Source organism: Lissotriton vulgaris, chromosome 6 (genome assembly GCF_964263255.1).
Source record: "Lissotriton vulgaris chromosome 6, aLisVul1.2, whole genome shotgun sequence".
Lineage (NCBI taxonomy): Eukaryota > Metazoa > Chordata > Amphibia > Caudata > Salamandridae > Lissotriton > Lissotriton vulgaris.
The window spans coordinates 1,009,497,658-1,009,520,194 of record NC_141694.1 but is presented as its reverse complement, the minus strand read 5'-3'; positions in this window follow the sequence as shown (position 1 = coordinate 1,009,520,194).

Genomic DNA, 22,537 nt, shown 5'->3' with positions numbered 1-22,537 from the left:
TATGCTGGAGTATCCTTGCTTTCGCTCTTTGTTGGGTCTGGCCAATATAGATCAATTGACATGGGCACAGGATGGCGTAAATGATGTTTTCAGAGTTACAGTTGGTGTGTGATTTCATAACAATTTTGTGTCTTCCGTGTGAGAATTCCTTTGTTTGAATAGTGCTGGCACAGGCTTTGCAGCAACCACATCTAAAGTGGCCCAGAATAGGAGGAAGATTCCACAGAGTTTGGATGGTTGGATCCTCCGGTGTTTTCAAGAAAGAGCGTACCACAAGATCCTTGATGCTTCTGGCCTTTTTGAATGCATGAAGGGGCAGGTCAATTTGTTGAATATCATCAGAGATAAGTGCCCAATGACGGTTTATTATCTTTTTTATTTTGTTGCTGGCGGTGTTAAATGTGGTGACACATACGATTTTTTGTTCAGATTCATCTTTGTCAGTCTTGGGGGTCAAAAGTTCTTCTCTAGGATAGAACCAGGCTCTTTTCCGTGCACGCTTGACAAGTTGTTTTGGGTAACCTCTGGACAAGAGTCTCTGTTTGAGTTCTTCAGACTCGCTGAAATAATGATCTTTATTGGAGCAATTGCGGCGAATACGCAAAAATTGCCCAAAGGGCAGGTTGTCTCGGAGGGCACGTGGATGGTGACTCTCGTAGTGCAGAAGTGAGTTTCTTTCAGCCGTTTTTCGATACAATGTGGTGAGTAATAGACCAGCCTCCTCATAGATGGTGAGGTCAAGGAAGTTGATCCGATGGTTGTCTGATTGGATGGTAAATTTTAGGAAAAGGGATTGTTCATTAAGCCAACCAAAGAACGGCGTTAGTTCTCGCAGGTCTCCGTGCCATATCAGGAGAATGTCATCGATGTAACGCATCCAGAGACTCAAATGGTCTCTGAATGGGTTGATCTGATTGAGTACGGTATCTTGCTCAAAGGCTGCCATATATAAAATTGCCACATCAGGAGCAAAGGGAGCCCCCATAGCTACTCCTGATGTTTGAATGTAAAATTTGTCCTTGAACATGAAGAAATTTTGGGTCATTGCTATACGCAGTAATGCAACAATAAATTCGGTGGGTACTTGCATCGGGGCAGGTCGCTTTTGTAGGCACCGTGTAACTACCATCAGAGCTTCCTGCTGTGGAATACACGTATACAAAGATACAACATCGCACGTGGCTAACAGTTGACAATCCGGATTGAAATGTTGGCCTTCCACAACATTTATGGTGTGCATCGTGTCACGTAAATAAGCTGGAGTGCCTTCTGCGATGGGTTTCAAGAAAAAATCAATGTATTGGCCCAGGGGTTCGAGGATCGACCCACACCCGGAAACAATGGGGCGGCCTGGGGGGTTAGTCATTGACTTATGTATCTTTGGTATCGTGTAGATGGTTGCTAACCGTGGATGTGGTTTGTTAAGGAAATTGAACTCAAGTTCCGATAGAAACCCTTGTTCAAGACCCATTTGAGTTATTTCAAGGATGTCACGAGCGATGGCCGATGTAGGGTCTGACCGTAGGAGTTGATAACTAGTAGCGTCATTCAATTGACGGAGAATTTCAGATTCATATGAGGTGACATCCTGTACCACGATTGCACCACCCTTATCCGCTGGCTTGATAACGAGTTGGTCATTTTGCGCCAGTGTTTGGAGAGCCAATTTCTCTTTTTTGCTGGTGTTGAATCTGGTAAAGCTTTTGGTTCCTAGGAGTTGTAGTGTGTCTCTTAGTACGACCGTTTCAAAGGCCAAGATCTTATGTGACATGGCGTTGTTGAAGGGGACAAATGTAGACGGAGGTCTAAGTCCAGTAATGGAAGGTAGGATACTTGGTTCTTTGTCACGAAAAAAGTATTTTAGCCTTATTTTACGGAAAAATTTGCAAAGTTCCGACCGGATGACGAAGGGATCCGGATGGCTGGTAGGGACATATGATAATCCTTTTCCCAAAATCTGGATTTCATCATTGCTCAAGGTATGTTTTGAAATGTTCACCACCGGACTGTCTGATCCAGGGGGTGCTCCTCCCAAGAGTTTTAACCGAGGGTGATTTACAAACGTTGTATCAGTCTGTGGATTTGTAGTGTGTGTTACCATCTGTAGGTCTTGTTGCGGGTAACACGTTCCCCATGTTGTGGTTCGGGCTGAAAGTGTACCTGCTTCTGGGGTTGGCCACGACCTCCATTCCAATTGCCGGTGCTGTGTTGGGAGCCACGTTGTTGACCGCGTGGCCAAGGATTGCCCCTGCCACGGGGTGGGCGCCATGTGCCCTGGCGTTGCCCTAAAAAAGAGTTGTTTTGGAATTGTTGATTGTAGCTGAAGTCTGGGTAGTTCTGCTGATAGTTAGCACCCGATTGGTCTTGTTCACCCTCTGAACTATAAGAAGAATCAGAGAAAGTATAATAGTTGTTACGTCTGCCTCTAGAAGTTCCTCGCCCACGGTTGGTGAATCTACCTTGGTTATCTTGACGGTAATAATCTTCTTGTAGATAGGGGTAGGTCTTCTTCTTGTCGTACAGTCTGATGTCACGGGCCAGTTTTTCTAATTTGCGGTTTTGGGTGGTCAGGTCGAAGTCCTTGAGTGTGGCCTCAAGGTTGGTGAGAGTTTCTTTAGCGCTGGCAAAGTTGGCGTCTGCCGAGATTTCAGCCTTTAAAGTTTTAATCTCAGCTGTGATGGTTTGAATTTGTTCGGCAGCTGTTTCAACGCCAAGGACCATCCAGTGACGGCTACAATTGTTTGCTACGTGGCTGAAACCTTCCCTGAATTTCGGTACTTCAACAAAAATGGCTGGTTCAATTTTTATTTGTAATCCAATGGGGATAATGTTGTCTTTTAGATATTTGGTGAGTAAATGGCCATGCCACCGTGTGCGGATCAACTTCTTCTCCAGACGCTCCAAACGCGAAATCTTATCCTTTAGCGTGAAATCAATCGTGGAAATGTCAGAAGAAATAAACACATTGTTGGGATCTTCTAATAACTTATCTATATAGTCTTCTGAGTAGGACAGGAGTTCAGCCATGGCGTGCTGGATTCAACTGAATTGAACATAAAGAGAGGAACCTCGCAGACAGCGTCTGCTCGAAGTAAGCTATAGATAGGGGGGTTGTACCCAGAAAGAGTTACGGGGACCTGGGTTGTCAATTGAAGTATGGGAAGGGGTCCCAGTAAACATGAAAAATAATAACAAGGAAAGTATAAACAATCAAAGAGACCAATCATAGAGACACATTGTTTTATTCACAATGTGCTAGTATCATGTATATACGTCACTTTAAACATACATTGATCAGTGACTATTTTATAGTGCCCCAAAGGTTGGGAAAGGAGGGGGGGGTTTGTGATACGTGTAGGTAATAGGTGAAGGAAAAAGGGTTTGCAGTGACAGTAAAATCGGCGACTAAGACAAATTCAATGGAGTTACATATCAATGTACCCAGAAAAAGACCAATAGGTTCATATAAATTCTTTTACAAAAATCATACTCCAAATGTACAGCTAATGAGACCAATAGGGTGTGGAGTTGACAGCAAAAAACAAAGTGTTGTCGACGTTTCGACCCTCGTTCGCAGATGTGGGTTATAATCTTGCCGTGGGGTCTTCCTCAGGACTGGGGAGATGGGGGCACGCGACCTAGTTAATGTACAAATATACAAGTATTATTTTAAGGGAAAGAAATTCCCATATATTACTCGAGCTTAAAAAGCACACCAACCATTTGATGAAAGTGGCTGACGGTTAGCAAAGTCTTGTGGGATACATATAGTTCAAACAATGTGTCGCCACGGGCACGACTAGTTCAACCAATTAATGTATTATTAATCCTAGATCGAGATCATTATGCAAAAAGGGGAGCGGTCTGAAGATAGGTCTCAGCGCACTGGGGCAGCCCATCCAAAACACCAAAGGGCTATACGTGAATTAGCAACAACTACTAATAAGTACGGGCCAATTATGTGGATCGACAATATAAAAATCCAATCAGTGGATACCAAATATACCGGTTAGATTGGGTCAAACTCGGAGAGGCTACAACTTACCACAAGGGTGGTGTGCAACTGGACCCGTTGGGTGGAGGGTAGATATCAACAGTAGATCTGTAATTAAAGTTTATACAGGTCTTATTCTACTGATAGTCCTATTTCTCAAAAAATGCAGAAATGCCAACATGGTAGAGGACTTACCGAGGTATCACTCGGAAACGCCTTGCGAATTAATGGTCAGGGGTCCGTTAAGGCATCAAAGAGGACAATAGCTCTGAATATAAAAATATAAAGAGAAACTTTAAAAAAAAAACTTTAAAAAAAACCCTCCCAAACAAGCCGGGGGGTTAGAACCAAAGGCGGGGAACCAATCATGGACTTACCCGACAGCCGTATTTCATCGACTTTCGGCGTGGGGTAGCAGGCACTCGCGCTGTGGCATCGAGTCCGTGGCAGGACTGGATCAAGAGACAAAGAGGTTACAGAGCGTTACCGGTCTGCTGGAAGGGCGCGGACTAAACGCATGCACTCGAAGGAGTGCTTGTGCTTACCGGTATGAGGAATAAATCCGAAGCCGTTCACTGCTCGCAAAGGGAATGGCGAAGCAGAGTTCCGCTTACAGGGATGTTACCAAGGTTACATGTCACGTGGCTCAAAGGCATGGTGGAAAGACTCACTAAATCAGTGGGTAGCGCGAGGTCAGGCAATTACTGGAAAAAACACACATGGAATATTACCAATAACGCTCAGTATGTTGGTGCACATTATAATTATAGCCATTAAAGTTGCCTGAGATAACGTGTTTTAAAATAACATAGCGACTGGATAAAATCCGATGAGGGGATATATCCCGATGTAAGGAGGTAGTAATAGCCGAGCCAATGTAGGCAATTGAGTACTTGTCGGTGGAACGGATCACGCGCGTATGGGTGAATGCATCGACTAGGGGATGACTGTGGTCATCCACAGACAAATACTGTTTTTTATGTCAAGCTAAATGCTGGCTGTGGCGCGAACATAGATTAGTGAATAATAACATCGTAATCACAACAAAATAGTTTGATAGCTTAAATAACCCTGAATAGATTGACAGGGTGCTCAAATACATGGCGTACCTCACACAAGTGGGTATAGGCCACTGTAGCTCCGTTTTGATAGTTGTAACTGGGCAAAATTGCTGGTTGTTGCGCAAACATTAATTACTGAATAATGGCACCGTAATCACAACATAGTAGATACAAAGCTTAGAAACCCCTGAATAAATTGACAGTGCTCAAAATACAAGGCGTACCTCACACAAGCGGGTATAGGCCACTGTAGCTCTGTTTTGATGATTGTTAATAGGCAAAAAGTCAAAAATACTGCAACATTGTGGGTGTGGCGTACCTCGCACACGCGGGTAAAGGCCATATACACTTTGTCGTTGCTTATCGATGCAGAATTAAGCTACTGATGTCTTAACTATATGTGGATAAAGGCCAAACGTATTGGACCATCTCAGGCTCGTAGTTAATTCTAAGTATGGATACAGACCATGGGCAATGTCATTGAAACAATCATCAAGGTAGAATGGCCAGTTGGGAGAATGAACTATCATGTTCGTTAAGCCCAGATTCAATGGAGTTAAAGGTAAATATCCACTTTAGTTCCCGGGTGTTAAGGATATTGGAGATATTGCCACCCCGTGGGCCCAATGTCGCTTTCTCGATGACTAACCACTTAAGGCTTTCTGGTGCATGGCCTGCTGATGAGAAGTGGTCAACTAGCGGCGCCCCCTGGGTTTTGCATCTGATCCGGCTCATATGCTGGAGTATCCTTGCTTTCGCTCTTTGTTGGGTCTGGCCAATATAGATCAATTGACATGGGCACAGGATGGCGTAAATGATGTTTTCAGAGTTACAGTTGGTGTGTGATTTCATAACAATTTTGTGTCTTCCGTGTGAGAATTCCTTTGTTTGAATAGTGCTGGCACAGGCTTTGCAGCAACCACATCTAAAGTGGCCCAGAATAGGAGGAAGATTCCACAGAGTTTGGATGGTTGGATCCTCCGGTGTTTTCAAGAAAGAGCGTACCACAAGATCCTTGATGCTTCTGGCCTTTTTGAATGCATGAAGGGGCAGGTCAATTTGTTGAATATCATCAGAGATAAGTGCCCAATGACGGTTTATTATCTTTTTTATTTTGTTGCTGGCGGTGTTAAATGTGGTGACACATACGATTTTTTGTTCAGATTCATCTTTGTCGGTCTTGGGGGTCAAAAGTTCTTCTCTAGGATAGAACCAGGCTCTTTTCCGTGCACGCTTGACAAGTTGTTTTGGGTAACCTCTGGACAAGAGTCTCTGTTTGAGTTCTTCAGACTCGCTGAAATAATGATCTTTATTGGAGCAATTGCGGCGAATACGCAAAAATTGCCCAAAGGGCAGGTTGTCTCGGAGGGCACGTGGATGGTGACTCTCGTAGTGCAGAAGTGAGTTTCTTTCAGCCGGTTTTCGATACAATGTGGTGAGTAATAGACCAGCCTCCTCATAGATGGTGAGGTCAAGGAAGTTGATCCGATGGTTGTCTGATTGGATGGTAAATTTTAGGAAAAGGGATTGTTCATTAAGCCAACCAAAGAACGCCGTTAGTTCTCGCAGGTCTCCGTGCCATATCAGGAGAATGTCATCGATGTAACGCATCCAGAGACTCAAATGGTCTCTGAATGGGTTGATCTGATTGAGTACGGTATCTTGCTCAAAGGCTGCCATATATAAAATTGCCACATCAGGAGCAAAGGGAGCCCCCATAGCTACTCCTGATGTTTGAATGTAAAATTTGTCCTTGAACATGAAGAAATTTTGGGTCATTGCTATACGCAGTAATGCAACAATAAATTCGGTGGGTACTTGCATCGGGGCAGGTCGCTTTTGTAGGCACCGTGTAACTACCATCAGAGCTTCCTGCTGTGGAATACACGTATACAAAGATACAACATCGCACGTGGCTAACAGTTGACAATCCGGATTGAAATGTTGGCCTTCCACAACATTTATGGTGTGCATCGTGTCACGTAAATAAGCTGGAGTGCCTTCTGCGATGGGTTTCAAGAAAAAAATCAATGTATTGGCCCAGGGGTTCGAGGATCGACCCACACCCGGAAACAATGGGGCGGCCTGGGGGGTTAGTCATTGACTTATGTATCTTTGGTATCGTGTAGATGGTTGCTAACCGTGGATGTGGTTTGTTAAGGAAATTGAACTCAAGTTCCGATAGAAACCCTTGTTCAAGACCCATTTGAGTTATTTCAAGGATGTCACGAGCGATGGCCGATGTAGGGTCTGACCGTAGGAGTTGATAACTAGTAGCGTCATTCAATTGACGGACAATTTCAGATTCATATGAGGTGACATCCTGTACCACGATTGCACCACCCTTATCCGCTGGCTTGATAACGAGTTGGTCATTTTGCGCCAGTGTTTGGAGAGCCAATTTCTCTTTTTTGCTGGTGTTGAATCTGGTAAAGCTTTTGGTTCCTAGGAGTTGTAGTGTGTCTCTTAGTACGACCGTTTCAAAGGCCAAGATCTTATGTGACATGGCGTTGTTGAAGGGGACAAATGTAGACGGAGGTCTAAGTCCAGTAATGGAAGGTAGGATACTTGGTTCTTTGTCACGAAAAAAGTATTTTAGCCTTATTTTACGGAAAAATTTGCAAAGTTCCGACCGGATGACGAAGGGATCCGGATGGCTGGTAGGGACATATGATAATCCTTTTCCCAAAATCTGGATTTCATCATTGCTCAAGGTATGTTTTGAAATGTTCACCACCGGACTGTCTGATCCAGGGGGTGCTCCTCCCAAGAGTTTTAACCGAGGGTGATTTACAAACGTTGTATCAGTCTGTGGATTTGTAGTGTGTGTTACCATCTGTAGGTCTTGTTGCGGGTAACACGTTCCCCATGTTGTGGTTCGGGCTGAAAGTGTACCTGCTTCTGGGGTTGGCCACGACCTCCATTCCAATTGCCGGTGCTGTGTTGGGAGCCACGTTGTTGACCGCGTGGCCAAGGATTGCCCCTGCCACGGGGTGGGCGCCATGTGCCCTGGCGTTGCCCTAAAAAAGAGTTGTTTTGGAATTGTTGATTGTAGCTGAAGTCTGGGTAGTTCTGCTGATAGTTAGCACCCAATTGGTCTTGTTCACCCTCTGAACAATAAGAAGAATCAGAGAAAGTATAATAGTTGTTACGTCTGCCTCTAGAAGTTCCTCGCCCACGGTTGGTGAATCTACCTTGGTTATCTTGACGGTAATAATCTTCTTGTAGATAGGGGTAGGTCTTCTTCTTGTCGTACAGTCTGATGTCACGGGCCAGTTTTTCTAATTTGCGGTTTTGGGTGGTCAGGTCGAAGTCCTTGAGTGTGGCCTCAAGGTTGGTGAGAGTTTCTTTAGCGCTGGCAAAGTTGGCGTCTGCCGAGATTTCAGCCTTTAAAGTTTTAATCTCAGCTGTGATGGTTTGAATTTGTTCGGCAGCTGTTTCAACGCCAAGGACCATCCAGTGACGGCTACAATTGTTTGCTACGTGGCTGAAACCTTCCCTGAATTTCGGTACTTCAACAAAAATGGCTGGTTCAATTTTTATTTGTAATCCAATGGGGATAATGTTGTCTTTTAGATATTTGGTGAGTAAATGGCCATGCCACCGTGTGCGGATCAACTTCTTCTCCAGACGCTCCAAACGCGAAATCTTATCCTTTAGCGTGAAATCAATCGTGGAAATGTCAGAAGAAATAAACACATTGTTGGGATCTTCTAATAACTTATCTATATAGTCTTCTGAGTAGGACAGGAGTTCAGCCATGGCGTGCTGGATTCAACTGAATTGAACATAAAGAGAGGAACCTCGCAGACAGCGTCTGCTCGAAGTAAGCTATAGATAGGGGGGTTGTACCCAGAAAGAGTTACGGGGACCTGGGTTGTCAATTGAAGTATGGGAAGGGGTCCCAGTAAACATGAAAAATAATAACAAGGAAAGTATAAACAATCAAAGAGACCAATCATAGAGACACATTGTTTTATTCACAATGTGCTAGTATCATGTATATACGTCACTTTAAACATACATTGATCAGTGACTATTTTATAGTGCCCCAAAGGTTGGGAAAGGAGGGGGGGGTTTGTGATACGTGTAGGTAATAGGTGAAGGAAAAAGGGTTTGCAGTGACAGTAAAATCGGCGACTAAGACAAATTCAATGGAGTTACATATCAATGTACCCAGAAAAAGACCAATAGGTTCATATAAATTCTTTTACAAAAATCATACTCCAAATGTACAGCTAATGAGACCAATAGGGTGTGGAGTTGACAGCAAAAAACAAAGTGTTGTCGACGTTTCGACCCTCGTTCGCAGATGTGGGTTATAATCTTGCCGTGGGGCTTCCTCAGGACTGGGGAGATGGGGGCACGCGACCTAGTTAATGTACAAATATACGAGTATTATTTTAAGGGAAAGAAATTCCCATATATTACTCGAGCTTAAAAAGCACACCAACCATTTGATGAAAGTGGCTGACGGTTAGCAAAGTCTTGTGGGATACATATAGTTCAAACAATGTGTCGCCACGGGCACGACTAGTTCAACCAATTAATGTATTATTAATCCTAGATCGAGATCATTATGCAAAAAGGGGAGCGGTCTGAAGATAGGTCTCAGCGCACTGGGGCAGCCCATCCAAAACACCAAAGGGCTATACGTGAATTAGCAACAACTACTAATAAGTACGGGCCAATTATGTGGATCGACAATATAAAAATCCAATCAGTGGATACCAAATATACCGGTTAGATTGGGTCAAACTCGGAGAGGCTACAACTTACCACAAGGGTGGTGTGCAACTGGACCCGTTGGGTGGAGGGTAGATATCAACAGTAGATCTGTAATTAAAGTTTATACAGGTCTTATTCTACTGATAGTCCTATTTCTCAAAAAATGCAGAAATGCCAACATGGTAGAGGACTTACCGAGGTATCACTCGGAAACGCCTTGCGAATTAATGGTCAGGGGTCCGTTAAGGCATCAAAGAGGACAATAGCTCTGAATATAAAAATATAAAGAGAAACTTTAAAAAAAAACTTTAAAAAAAACCCTCCCAAACAAGCCGGGGGGTTAGAACCAAAGGCGGGGAACCAATCATGGACTTACCCGACAGCCGTATTTCATCGACTTTCGGCGTGGGGTAGCAGGCACTCGCGCTGTGGCATCGAGTCCGTGGCAGGACTGGATCAAGAGACAAAGAGGTTACAGAGCGTTACCGGTCTGCTGGAAGGGCGCGGACTAAACGCATGCACTCGAAGGAGTGCTTGTGCTTTCCGGTATGAGGAATAAATCCGAAGCCGTTCACTGCTCGCAAAGGGAATGGCGAAGCAGAGTTCCGCTTACAGGGATGTTACCAAGGTTACATGTCACGTGGCTCAAAGGCATGGTGGAAAGACTCACTAAATCAGTGGGTAGCGCGAGGTCAGGCAATTACTGGAAAAAACACACATGGAATATTACCAATAACGCTCAGTATGTTGGTGCACATTATAATTATAGCCATTAAAGTTGCCTGAGATAACGTGTTTTAAAATAACATAGCGACTGGATAAAATCCGATGAGGGGATATATCCCGATGTAAGGAGGTAGTAATAGCCGAGCCAATGTAGGCAATTGAGTACTTGTCGGTGGAGCGGATCACGCGCGTATGGGTGAATGCATCGACTAGGGGATGACTGTGCTCATCCACAGACAAATACTGTTTTTTATGTCAAGCTAAATGCTGGCTGTGGCGCGAACATAGATTAGTGAATAATAACATCGTAATCACAACAAAATAGTTTGATAGCTTAAATAACCCTGAATAGATTGACAGGGTGCTCAAATACATGGCGTACCTCACACAAGTGGGTATATGCCACTGTAGCTCCGTTTTGATAGTTGTAACTGTTTTTCCTTCACCTATTACCTACACGTATCACAAACCCCCCCCTCCTTTCCCAACCTTTGGGGCACTATAAAATAGTCACTGATCAATGTATGTTTAAAGTGACGTATATACATGATACTAGCACATTGTGAATAAAACAATGTGTCTCTATGATTGGTCTCTTTGATTGTTTATACTTTCCTTGTTATTATTTTTCATGTTTACTGGGACCCCTTCCCCTACCATCAGAGCGGATATGGCGGAGGCCCTGAGGACTGCGGCCAGGAACTTGCCTGAATCTAATGGCGTGGCCCAGACGGCCTAACTTTTCTCCCGGGGGAGAGACTCTTAGCGTCTGCGATGCTGGGTTGGGGCTGGGGGTTGGGGGGGAGAGGTTGGAGGTGTGTGGCTGGACGTCCACCTGACTGGTTTCTACAGACTCGCCCACTTGGGCTAGACTGAGACAATGGGGTGTTTTTTTTTGTTTTTGGTGTTGGCTGGTTGCCATGGGTTGGTTCTGGGGGGGTTCAAGAGCTGGTTTGGTGTTGGGGGGGTCCCGTCCGATACTGTCCGAACACATGCAAAGCCGACTCTGGCCTTCCCTGCGCCCCTGCCCCGCGCGCCCCTTCCGCTGAGCCCCCGCTTGCTGCATAGCGCTTTGCGTCCCTGGGAGCGATGCCGTCCCTGAAAGTAGTGACCCTTAACGTTAAGGGTCTGAATAATCCTGTGAAGCGTAGGGCGATCCTTTCCCTGCTGGAGGGGTCACGGGCGGATATCTGCCTCCTGCAGGAAACCCATTTACTCTCTAAAGACTGCCATAGGTTGCGCTCTGCCAAGTTCCCCACGCAACTCTTTTCCTCGGCTGCGACTAAGACTGCGGGGGTAGCTATTCTTCTGGCCAGCTCCTTCAGGGGTGAGGTGTTGTATAAACATGCCGAGCAGAAGGGGAGGCTTCTAGTGTATCGCATGCGTCTGGGGGGGGTTGCCTTCACGGTTGGCTCCGTGTACAGCCCAAATGACCACCAGGATCGCTTCCTGGAATCTGTGTTGGTGGACGTTACTGCCTCGCCCGATCGCCACGTCATTTTGGGGGGAGACCTGAACATGGTCTTCGACTCCACCTTGGATAGGTTTGCCCAGCGCTTTCCGCAGACGGGGGAGCTTTCTAGAGCGGTACAGGACCAGATTGCCGAGATGGATCTGCATGACCTCTGGCGCACCATGCACCCCGCCGATAGGGACTACTCATATTTCTCCCACGCACACCGCACTTACTCGCGGTTGGACTACCTCTTGGTGGGCGGCCCGCTTCGCTCGGCCGCCACGGCGGCAGACATCGGGGTATTGTCCCTATCCGACCATGCGCCGGTTTCCGGAGTATTTGCTTGGCCGGCGGCCCCCCCCTCCAGAGGGATGTGGCGGCTTCGGGACACGCTTCTCCATAAGAAATCGGTGGTGAAGCGAGTGGAGGAGGTCATTCAGGAATACCTGACCCACAATGACAACTCCGACACGTCCCTAGCAACGCAGTGGGCGGCTTTGAAAGCGGTCGTCAGAGGGGAGTTTATCTCCATTTCCTCGGCGGAGAATAGGGAGCGGCAACGTAAGAGGGAGGAACTCACGGCGCAGGTCAGGGAACTCGAACAGGTTCACCGCCGGACGGGGGCTCCTCGAGTTTGGAGGCAGCTGAAGGCGGCGCGGAAACTCCTCTCTGCGTTGGACCTGGACCGGGCGGAGTATGCGGCGTTGCGCTTGAAGCATGCCTTTTACACCGGCGGAGACAGATGCGGTAAGCTCCTGGCCCACCGGCTCAGGGCTGCGCAGCAACGCAACGTAGTAAAGGAGCTGATGGGAGCGGATGGGGTCCCGGTTTCCGGTGACGCGGAGGTGGCGGATTCCTTCCGTGCCTTCTATGAGGCGCTGTACGCTGCAGAGCCCTCCCCACCGGGAGAGGCTGAGGCCTATTTGGAATCAATAACCCTCCCTGCCCTGGATCCCGCCCAGGCGGACCACCTAGAGAGGGACATTCATGTGGAGGAAGTCATCTCCGCTATTGCACGGTTGAAGCATGGCAAGGCCCCGGGCCCGGATGGCTATACGGCCTTGTTTTACAAGACCTTCTGTCCCACTGTCGCGCCTCTCCTGGCTCGCTTGTTCAATTCCTTTTCTGAACCGGGAGCCATACCACCGGACCTTCTCTCGGCGACTGTGTCGGTTATTCCGAAACCGGGGAAGGACCGGACTCTGTGCGGCTCGTATCGGCCCATCTCGCTTCTAAATGTGGACCTCAAGCTTTACACGGGGATCTTGGCGGCCAGACTGGGCCTGCACCTACCAGGTCTGGTGGAGGCGGACCAGGCCGGTTTTGTACCCGGCAGGCAGACGGTCGACAACACTAAGAGGGTGACGCACGTGCTAGAAAAGGCCTCACGCGTCCCGGGGGAGCGGATGCTGCTGTCGGTCGACGCGGAAAAGGCCTTTGATAGGGTTCATTGGCCGTACCTCGAGCTGGTTCTCGGGAAACTGGGGATCGGCGAGAAGTTCCGCACTATGGTTTTTAACTGTTATAGGAGGCCGTCAGCATCGGTGCGTGTCAATGGACACAGCTCCAGCAGCTTTGCCATTGAGCGCGGCACGAGACAGGGCTGCCCCCTTTCGCCGCTCCTGTTTGCCCTCTATATGGAGCCGTTTGCCCAGAGGATTCGCGATCACCCGGACGCTATTGGGGTAAAGATGGGGCAATACACACATACTGTCAGCTTATATGCGGACGATGTCTTGCTGACCCTGGCTGACCCCAAGCGGTCGCTCCCTGCCTGCGTCCAGGAACTGAACTCCTTTGCCCGCGTGGCGGGCTTCAAAATGAATATGTCTAAATCGGCTGCCCTGGATGTGTCACTTTCTGTCGACACCAGGCGGGACCTCCAGCGTATTTTTCCTCTGCAATGGTCCTCCTCCACGGTGCCTTACCTGGGGATTTTGCTCGCACCCTCCCTACCTGCAATGGTCGCAGCTAACTATTCCTCCCTGGGCAAAAAGATCAAGGAGGAACTCGGCCGATGGAACAAAGGCCTGCTCTCGTGGCTGGGCCGTATCGCAGCGGTGAAGATGACGATACTGCCTCAGATCCTGTATCTTTTTCGCGCTCTACCTCTCCAGCCCCCTGTGGGTTGGATACGGCAGGCGCAGGCTGACATCTCCCGCTTTGTGTGGCAGGGCCGTAAGCCTCGAATGAAACGGGTCCTCTCCATGCTTGCCCCGGAGGCGGGGGGTCTCGGTGTCCCGGACCTCCGGAAGTACTTTCAGGCGGCGCAACTCCGATATTTGGTGGAGTGGAGCCGGTGGGAGTCGGACAAGCACTGGCTCTTTCAGGACCAGGCAGTTGCGGGCCGTACCCTCCAAGAAGTCCCGTTCCTGCGGCGCACTCACCGCCCGCCTAATCTCTACGCCTCCTTTATCACCCGGGTTCCGCTGCGAGTGTGGGACGCGGTGTGTGAGCTTCGTGAGCTCACCACTTTTCCATCGCCGTTCACTCCCATTGCTGGCAATCCAGACTTCACTCCGGGTCTCGAACCGGGAGCCTTTTCCCACTGGGTGAGCGCGGGTTGTAGGGCACTTTTCCAGATCTACGGGCCGGAGGGTGTGCTCCCCTTCCAGCAGCTCCGACAGGAATTTGGCCTGACGGAGGGGGACAGACTGCGTTACATGCAAGTTCGCCACTGGGCTCTTCAACCCCCAGTGCGCGACGTCGCTGCCCGTTCGATTACGCCCTATGAGCGATGGCTGGTAACCCGGACCTCGGATGCCAAGCTTATCACCGACTTGTATAAGTTTCTCCAACCCCCGCCGTTTCATTACCATAACCCAGGGAGAGAGCGCTGGCACAGAGAATTGGGCAGGACCTTGAGCCACAAGGAGTGGGACAGGATCGCGTACCGGGCGAGGCACTCTGCCTACCACACTGGGCTGACGGAGACCTTTACTAAGGTGTCCACCTATTGGTACTACACCCCGGAGAGGCTCTACGAGATGCACAAAATCGGCGATAAAGGTTGCTGGCGCGGCTGCGGACAGGAAGGTACCCTCACGCACATTCTCTGGGAGTGCCCGGTGCTGTCGGCCTATTGGAAGGAGGTCTTGGATGAGGTAGACAGGCATTTTGAGATAGAACTCCCGCGCTTCCCTGCGTATGTCTTGCTAGGCCTCCCCAATGACCTGATGTACCCGCTGAAGTCCCGCAGGGGTAGACAGATTGCGATTGCGCTAGGCTCAGCGGTTCAAAACATCCTTGTGCTCTGGCGTACTCCCACTGCCCCCTCTATCACTGGCTGGCTACACAGGCTCTGGCAGGTACTGGGTATGGAGAAGATGTCGCTAACAGTGGCTGGGAATGTGGACCAATTTGAAGAGCTCTGGCACCCCTTTTTAGCACTGCTGTCCACGGAATTTCGCGAGCTCACATGTCCACGGTACCTGCGACTCCTTAGGCTGACGCCGCCGGCGGCTCCAGCGGAGTGAATGTGGCGGGATCAGGGGTTTGGGGCTGGGGGCGGGGGGCAGGGTTACATGCTTCTAATGCTGACTTTCGGACGAGGATGTTGGGGTATTGTTTTCTTTCCTTTTCTCCTTTGCTTTTCTTTCTTCTATTTTTCCGGGGACGGGGGGTTGGAGGGATGGTGTGTTTTTTTTTTTTCCTATGTTGCGGGACGCTACTCTTGCTCGGCCTTGCTCGGGGAATGGGGGTCTACTGGAGGGTCATTTGCACTGCCTTATTGCCTTATGACTTATGCTCTGTTGCCCTCCGGGGCTTCCTGCCTCCCTACTTTCCCTCTGAATCACTGCAACATTTCGCGTTTTGTATTGTATGTTCGCTTGACCTCCTATTCCCTTCCCCATGTTTTTTTGTACCTTAATAAAATACTTTAAACCCAGAAGTGGAGTACAGGACTCATGCAGAAATGCAAGGGATTTCAGCACATGTCCTTGCAGTGACAAGGACTCAGGCTAAGAAGTGCCTTCCTGAACCAGTGGTGGATCTTGGAACAATAGACCAACCACAACCCAAGAAGAAGAGCAAAAGGGTTAAGGCTGTGCCTTCCCACTTGCCCCAGGTTGAGGATCAAACTCCACAGGGAGCTGGTTCTGCAGTCCAAGATGAGACTGTCTCTGAGGAACTTAAACCTGATCAGGTTGAGTTTCTGGGGACAGGGGGACCCTCAAGGGCAGACCTGGGGCAGGCCCAATTAGTTTGCCCTTCCCTTGAACCCCTCAGACAGCAAGGTGCTGATGATGCTGCAGGGAATGCTCAAGGTACCCATAAAGTATATTGGGATGATGGGCTCCTTTATTCAGAGGCTAGAGACCCCAAGCCTGGTGCCACCAGGAGGTTGGTCATACCTTTGCAATTCAGGGGCTTCCTTCTTACCTTGACCCATGATATTCCCCTTGCAGGACACTTAGGCCAGAACAAGACTTGGGACAGGCTTGTCCCTCACTTTCACTGGCCTCATATGTCAGAAAATGTCAAGGAGTTTTGTCGCTCCTGTGTCACTTGCCAAGCCAGTGGTAAGTCGGGTGGCACAACAAAGGCCCCCCTGATACCACTACCTGTGGTGGGGGTACCCTTTGAAAGAGTTGGAATAGACATTGTGGGTCCCATGGATCCTCAAACAGCATCTGGGCACAGATTTATACTGGTGGTAGTGGATCATGCCACCAGGTATCCAGAGGCAATTCCCCTGAGGACCACAACAGCACCTGTTGTGGCAAAGGCCCTTCTTGCAGTTTTCTCAAGAGTGGGTTTTCCAAAGGAGGTTCTCTCAGACAGAGGTACCAACTTCATGTCTGGGTACTTAAAGGCAATGTGGAAGGAGTGTGGAGTAAACTACAAGTTTACCACACCCTATCACCCACCGTGCAATGGGCTTGTAGAGAGATTCAACAAGACCCTCAAGGGAATGATAAAAGGATTACCAGAGAAGCTTAGGCGGAAATGGGACACCCTTTTACCCTGCTTGCTCTTTGCTTACAGAGAGGTCCCACAGAAGGGGGTTGGCTACAGCCCTTTTGAACTTTTGTTTGGCCACCCTGTGAGGGGTCCACTATGTTTGGTGAAGGAAGGATGGGAGTTACCTCTCAAAAAGCCTAAGCTAGATGTTGTGGACTATGTACTTGGTCTCCGCTCCAGGATGGCTGAATACATGGAGAGAGCATCCAAAAACCTGGAGGCCAGTCAAGAATTACAGAAAGCTTGGAATGACCAAAAGGCTGTTCTGGTGGAGTACAAACCAGGGCAGATGGTGTGGGTGTTGGAGCCAGTGGCCCCAGTATTACTCCAGGACAAATGGACTGGACCCTACCCAATTGTTGAAAAGAAGGGAGAAGTCACCTATGTGGTTGACTTTGGAACCCCTAGGAGCCCCCACAGGGTGCTCCATGTAAATCGTTTGAAAGCATTTGTTGACAGGGAGGACATGAGTCTCCTCATGGCCACAGATGGGGATCAGGAAGAAGAGAGTGACCCTCTCCCAGACCTGCTTTCCCAGAACCCTGATGATGGTTCAGTTAATGGAGTAGCCTTGGCAGGCAGCCTCACTGAGCAGCAACACGTGGACTGCAGACAGGTGTTGCAGGCCCACAGACATATGTTTTCACTCACACCCAGTCAAACTAACTGGTGCACCCATGAGGTGGACACTGGTGACAGTCTGCCTGTGAAGAATAAATTCTACAGGCAACCCGACCATGTCAGGGATTGTATAAAGGCTGAGGTGCAAAAGATGCTTGAGCTTGGAGTGATTGAGCCATCAGAGAGCCCATGGGCCAGCCCAGTAGTCCTGGTGCCAAAACCTCATACCAAAGATGGAAAGAGAGAAATGAGGTTTTGTGTGGACTACAGAGGTCTCAATGCTGTCACTAGGACAGATGCACATCCCATTCCAAGAGCAGATGAGCTCATTGATAAATTGGCTTCTGCCAAGTTTCTGAGCACATTTGATTTGACAGCTGGCTACTGGCAGATCAGGTTAGCTGAAGAGTCAAAAGCCAAAACAGCATTCTCTACCCCTAGTGGACATTATCAGTTTGTGGTAATGCCCTTTGGTTTGAAGAATGCACCTGCCACCTTCCAAAGGTTGGTGAATCAAGTCCTTGCTGGGTTGGATGACTTTTGTGCAGCATATCTAGATGATATTGCTGTCTTTAGCTCCACCTGGGAGGATCACCTGATCCACCTGAAGAAGGTTCTGGAGGCCCTGCAAAAGGCAGGCCTGACTATCAAGGCTACCAAGTGCCAGATAGGGCAGAGCAAGGTTGTGTACTTGGGCCACCTAGTAGGTGGGGGTCAAGTTCAACCACTGGAGAGCAAGATCCAGACCATACAGGACTGGGCTCCTCCAACTACCCAGACACAAGTCAGAGCCTTCTTGGGCCTGACTGGGTATTACAGAACGTTTGTGAAGAACTATGGGTCCATTGTGACACCATTAAATGACTTATCACAAAACAAGGGTCCAGAGCAAATTGACAAATGCAAATAAATGTAGTATAGAACACAGTGGTAACCATACAAAAATCCTGTCCAACCGGACCAGGGATTTATTTTAATAAAGTAATGAAATTAAATAAAAGTAGGTAGTTGAAAGTGAGGCACACTCCTGTGCCGTACTTGTGAGAGGGAGAGTAATAGAAGAATTGAAAGCTAATTGCAGCTAAGCGCGGATCTTCCCATCGTAAGACCGCCTGAACAGAGGGAAAATCGTATCTGCAAATTTAACTAACTGGCTCGTTTTCGAGCGTCAATCATCGCGTTGCCAGCTGCTCCATCCTGTTCTAACGAGCATTCAAAGCACCGCATGTAAACTATATAATTAGTACCCTCGGCACCAAGGCGTATTGAATTTAACAAGGCAAAATTTAAACTGTTTTAGTCCTGATGAAGATCCTTTAAATTGAGCACTGGATCGAAACGCCGTCGACTTGTATAAATAGACATACATGTAACTAATATGTACCATTATGTATAGTCTATGCTGGAGAACACTATCTCATTGATATAACCAGCGTCCAGGTTGCTCTTTCCTTTTGCCTGTATACTTTAACCCCCCTTTCAATTCTTCTATTACTCTCCCTCTCACAAGTACGGCACAGGAGTGTGCCTCACTTTCAACTACCTACTTGTATTTAATTTCATTACTTTATTAAAATAAATCCCTGGTCCGGCTGGACAGGATTTTTGTATGGTTACCACTGTGTTCTATACTACATTTATTTGCATTTGTCAATTTGCTCTGGACCCTTGTTTTGTGATAATAGTATATACCCTTGATCCCCTGCTACCCTTTGGGTCCCCCTTGTTTTTCACAAAAACCATTAAATGACTTGACATCCAAGAAGATGCCAAAAAAGGTTCAGTGGACAGTTAGCCTTCTTCAGGTCATCAAATGCCTTTTGACAGCTATGTGCTCTGCACCTATCCTGAAGAGTCCTGAATACTCCAAACAGTTCATTGTACAGACAGATGCTTCTGAGTTGGGGGTGGGAGCTGTGCTCTCACAACTTAATGTAGATGGTCATGACCAGCCCATTGCTTTTATTAGCAGAAGGCTGACCCCCAGGGAGAAACGTTGGTCAGCTATTGAGAGGGAGGCCTTTGCTGTGGTTTGGGCCCTGAAGAAGTTGAGGCCATACTTGTTTGGAACTCACTTCCTAATTCAGACAGACCATAAGCCCCTCTTGTGGCTAAATCAGATGAAGGGTGAAAACCCCAAACTACTCAGGTGGCCCATTTCCCTACAGGGGATGGACTTTACAGTGGAGCACCGCCCAGGGACTGGCCATGGTAATGCAGATGGTCTCTCCAGGTACTTCCACTTAGAACATGAAGACTTATCTGGTCAAGGTTAAGTTTAATGTCCCTGCGTTTGGGGGGGGTTGTGTAGGAGAGTAGGGTCTGCTATCCTATGGTCACCCCAATTTTTGCTTTTTGCTTCACTGGTTTTCGACTTAATGAGGCTGTGGGCCTGCTAATCAGACCCCCAGCCTGCTGTTCTCTCTCTAAATTCACATACATGTACTATAGGTACATAACCCAATTGGAACTGGACTCTGTGTCAGCCCCTGTACCATGCACTATAGGTGCTCAGGGCATAGGTGCCACCAAGGCCTACCAGGGGCTGCAGCATATTTTTTGCCACCCCTGACTGGTTCTTAAATTGACACAACTGGCTGATTCGTCAGCTGGGGCAAGTTGGTGTAATCACCCCTTGCTTAGATATAGTATACCTATATCTGAACCTATATCTGGACACATATAAACCTGTGAGTCACTCCTATGGAAGGCCTTAACAATCCTGGAGGCAGAGTGAGTGGTTTAACGTGAGATGAAGCTCTAGCAGGAGCTGAGCCTGTCTGCAGCTGTCGGGAACCATTCCCTAAGATGTTCCGGGATAATGCCATACCATATACTATTAAGTGCATTATAATCCTCGCGGTTATATGTTAACTTTGGTTTGGATTTATCAAAACATGTCATGTAAGGTGTCATACGATTTGGAATACTATCCCCTCGAGAAGACATGTTACTTTACTGAAACACGGTTGATTTTTAAAAGAGCCTCAGATCCACAAAATGGATGCTTCTGCCACAGACACAAGTCTGACCTCCTGCTGCTGACCGAAACTCAGCCGAGGAGGCCTGGACAAAGGCTTTCCTGTTGCAGGGAGGTGTCACACCACCCCAGACAGGAGATAGTGGATTGTAGCAGGGAGGTTTGAAAGAAACCAGACACTGCCTGGGGAGCACAAGGCTTCCTCTTGCATAATCCGGCCAAACCGGTTCTGGGGCAGACCAGCCCCAGTCCCAGCACGGCCTGGACAAAGGGAAAGGGGTGTATCCACCCCCTTCCTGGGTCCCACCCATAGGAGGGGACCTAGCAGGTAATCTAGCTCCCTAGATTGGTATAAGAATGGGAGCAGTGCCAACGCACTCAGATTATCCTGATGAAACATATGAAACGAAACTCTGAACCCTTCGACATCCTACTCGACGTAGAAGACTGAAGAATCTCCCTTGTGGTCAAGGAGTGACCACCCTGTGCAAACAGGCACCATCCAGCACCTCGACGTCTGCTTTGTTGCAGTTCCCCCCGGAACTCGATCAACAAGATCAAGCTTGCCTGCCTTCTAACATCCCAATCCACAGTCCCTGCAGAGCTGAGACCTGTGGAGGTGACCGGAAGCGTGGGGCCCGCCATCTTGAAAAGACCATGAGAAGCTGACCGTGCAGCCCACGACTGACCCTCGAAGCTGTACATCGGGGTTTGAGAAGCCCCAGCCCTGAGCCACTTTTGCACCGAAGCTCACCCCTCTACACTCAACGAGTGCTGCGTGGGGCCCTTCTGCTTCTTTTGGCTCAACGCGTTGGCCCGGTCACTTGCCCGCTGGCTTGTGGCCCCTGTGCCGATGAAACTTGAAATCCGACTAGTGATCCTGATTGCTCCAGACTTGCACCCGCTCTGACCCTCCTGGTCCAAGTGAGAAGCAATCTTCCAGTCCTGCGTGGATTGCTCTTGCCAAGTGTTGTTTGCTATGATCTTGAAGCCGACAGCGCCGACGGTGAGAGCCTTCGTGGGACAGCTCGTGACCCGCTCCTGGACGTCGCAGATGACCCAGAGCCCACGTGGCAACGGAGAGAAGCTCCTCGACAACCACCTGATTGCGCCCGACATTGCTTGGTTCCGTCCTGGTTCCACCCTGGTCACTGCTGAGTGACCCAGACTCTGTCCCCTCTGCTTTCAGGTACTTTACGACTCTGATCCACCCTTGGATCACACCGGACACTTCTCCTTCACATCACCTGCAGCATCTTCAGCTTCAAGCACCAACAACCTGCGTGACGAAACCCGACACAACTTCGACCCTATGCACCCGCTTCCTGTGGGTGAGGTAACTCAACAACGCCAGTGTTCCCACACTGGTACACACCTCTAGTGTATGTGTCTTAAGTTTTATCCTTCTAGGTTGAGCGGAAGTATCCATAAACTCTAACTTTGTAACTTTCACGCACCATTGACTTTGCATTGGTGCATGCGTGTGCTTTAAGCTCTGCATCCAAATCCCGCGGGCTTTTCCCGACTTCAGCATTGCTAGTCCCGACTGCTCCCAGCGATTCCCTAGGCCCTAAGCCTAACCACTGTTCGATTGGTATCTCTTATACCACTTTCTTAATATATGGTTTGAGTGGCCACCCGGCCTCATCCATAATTGTGCAACTTTCATATGTTATACTGTGCTTTTGTTTAAACGCTTGTGCCCCTTTGCTCATAAAGAGTACTGGGGATTATTTTAGTAATAAACACATATATTTTTAGAATATATACTTGTGTGGTGTCCTTTCATTTGATATTACAGGATTGTGATTGGTAAAACAGCTCGCTTAACACGACCTCTTGAGTTTAGCCTTTTGTGGAACAGGAGCCCATATTACTACCGATGCCCAGGCCGCTGGCGCAAACCGCCTCTTAGTTCCCATGTTGAATAGTTACCAAATAAAGAGACGGGCGCTGGAAGCAGGAATCAAGAACAGAGTTTAATTCTCATGAGGAGAGCCAGTCAT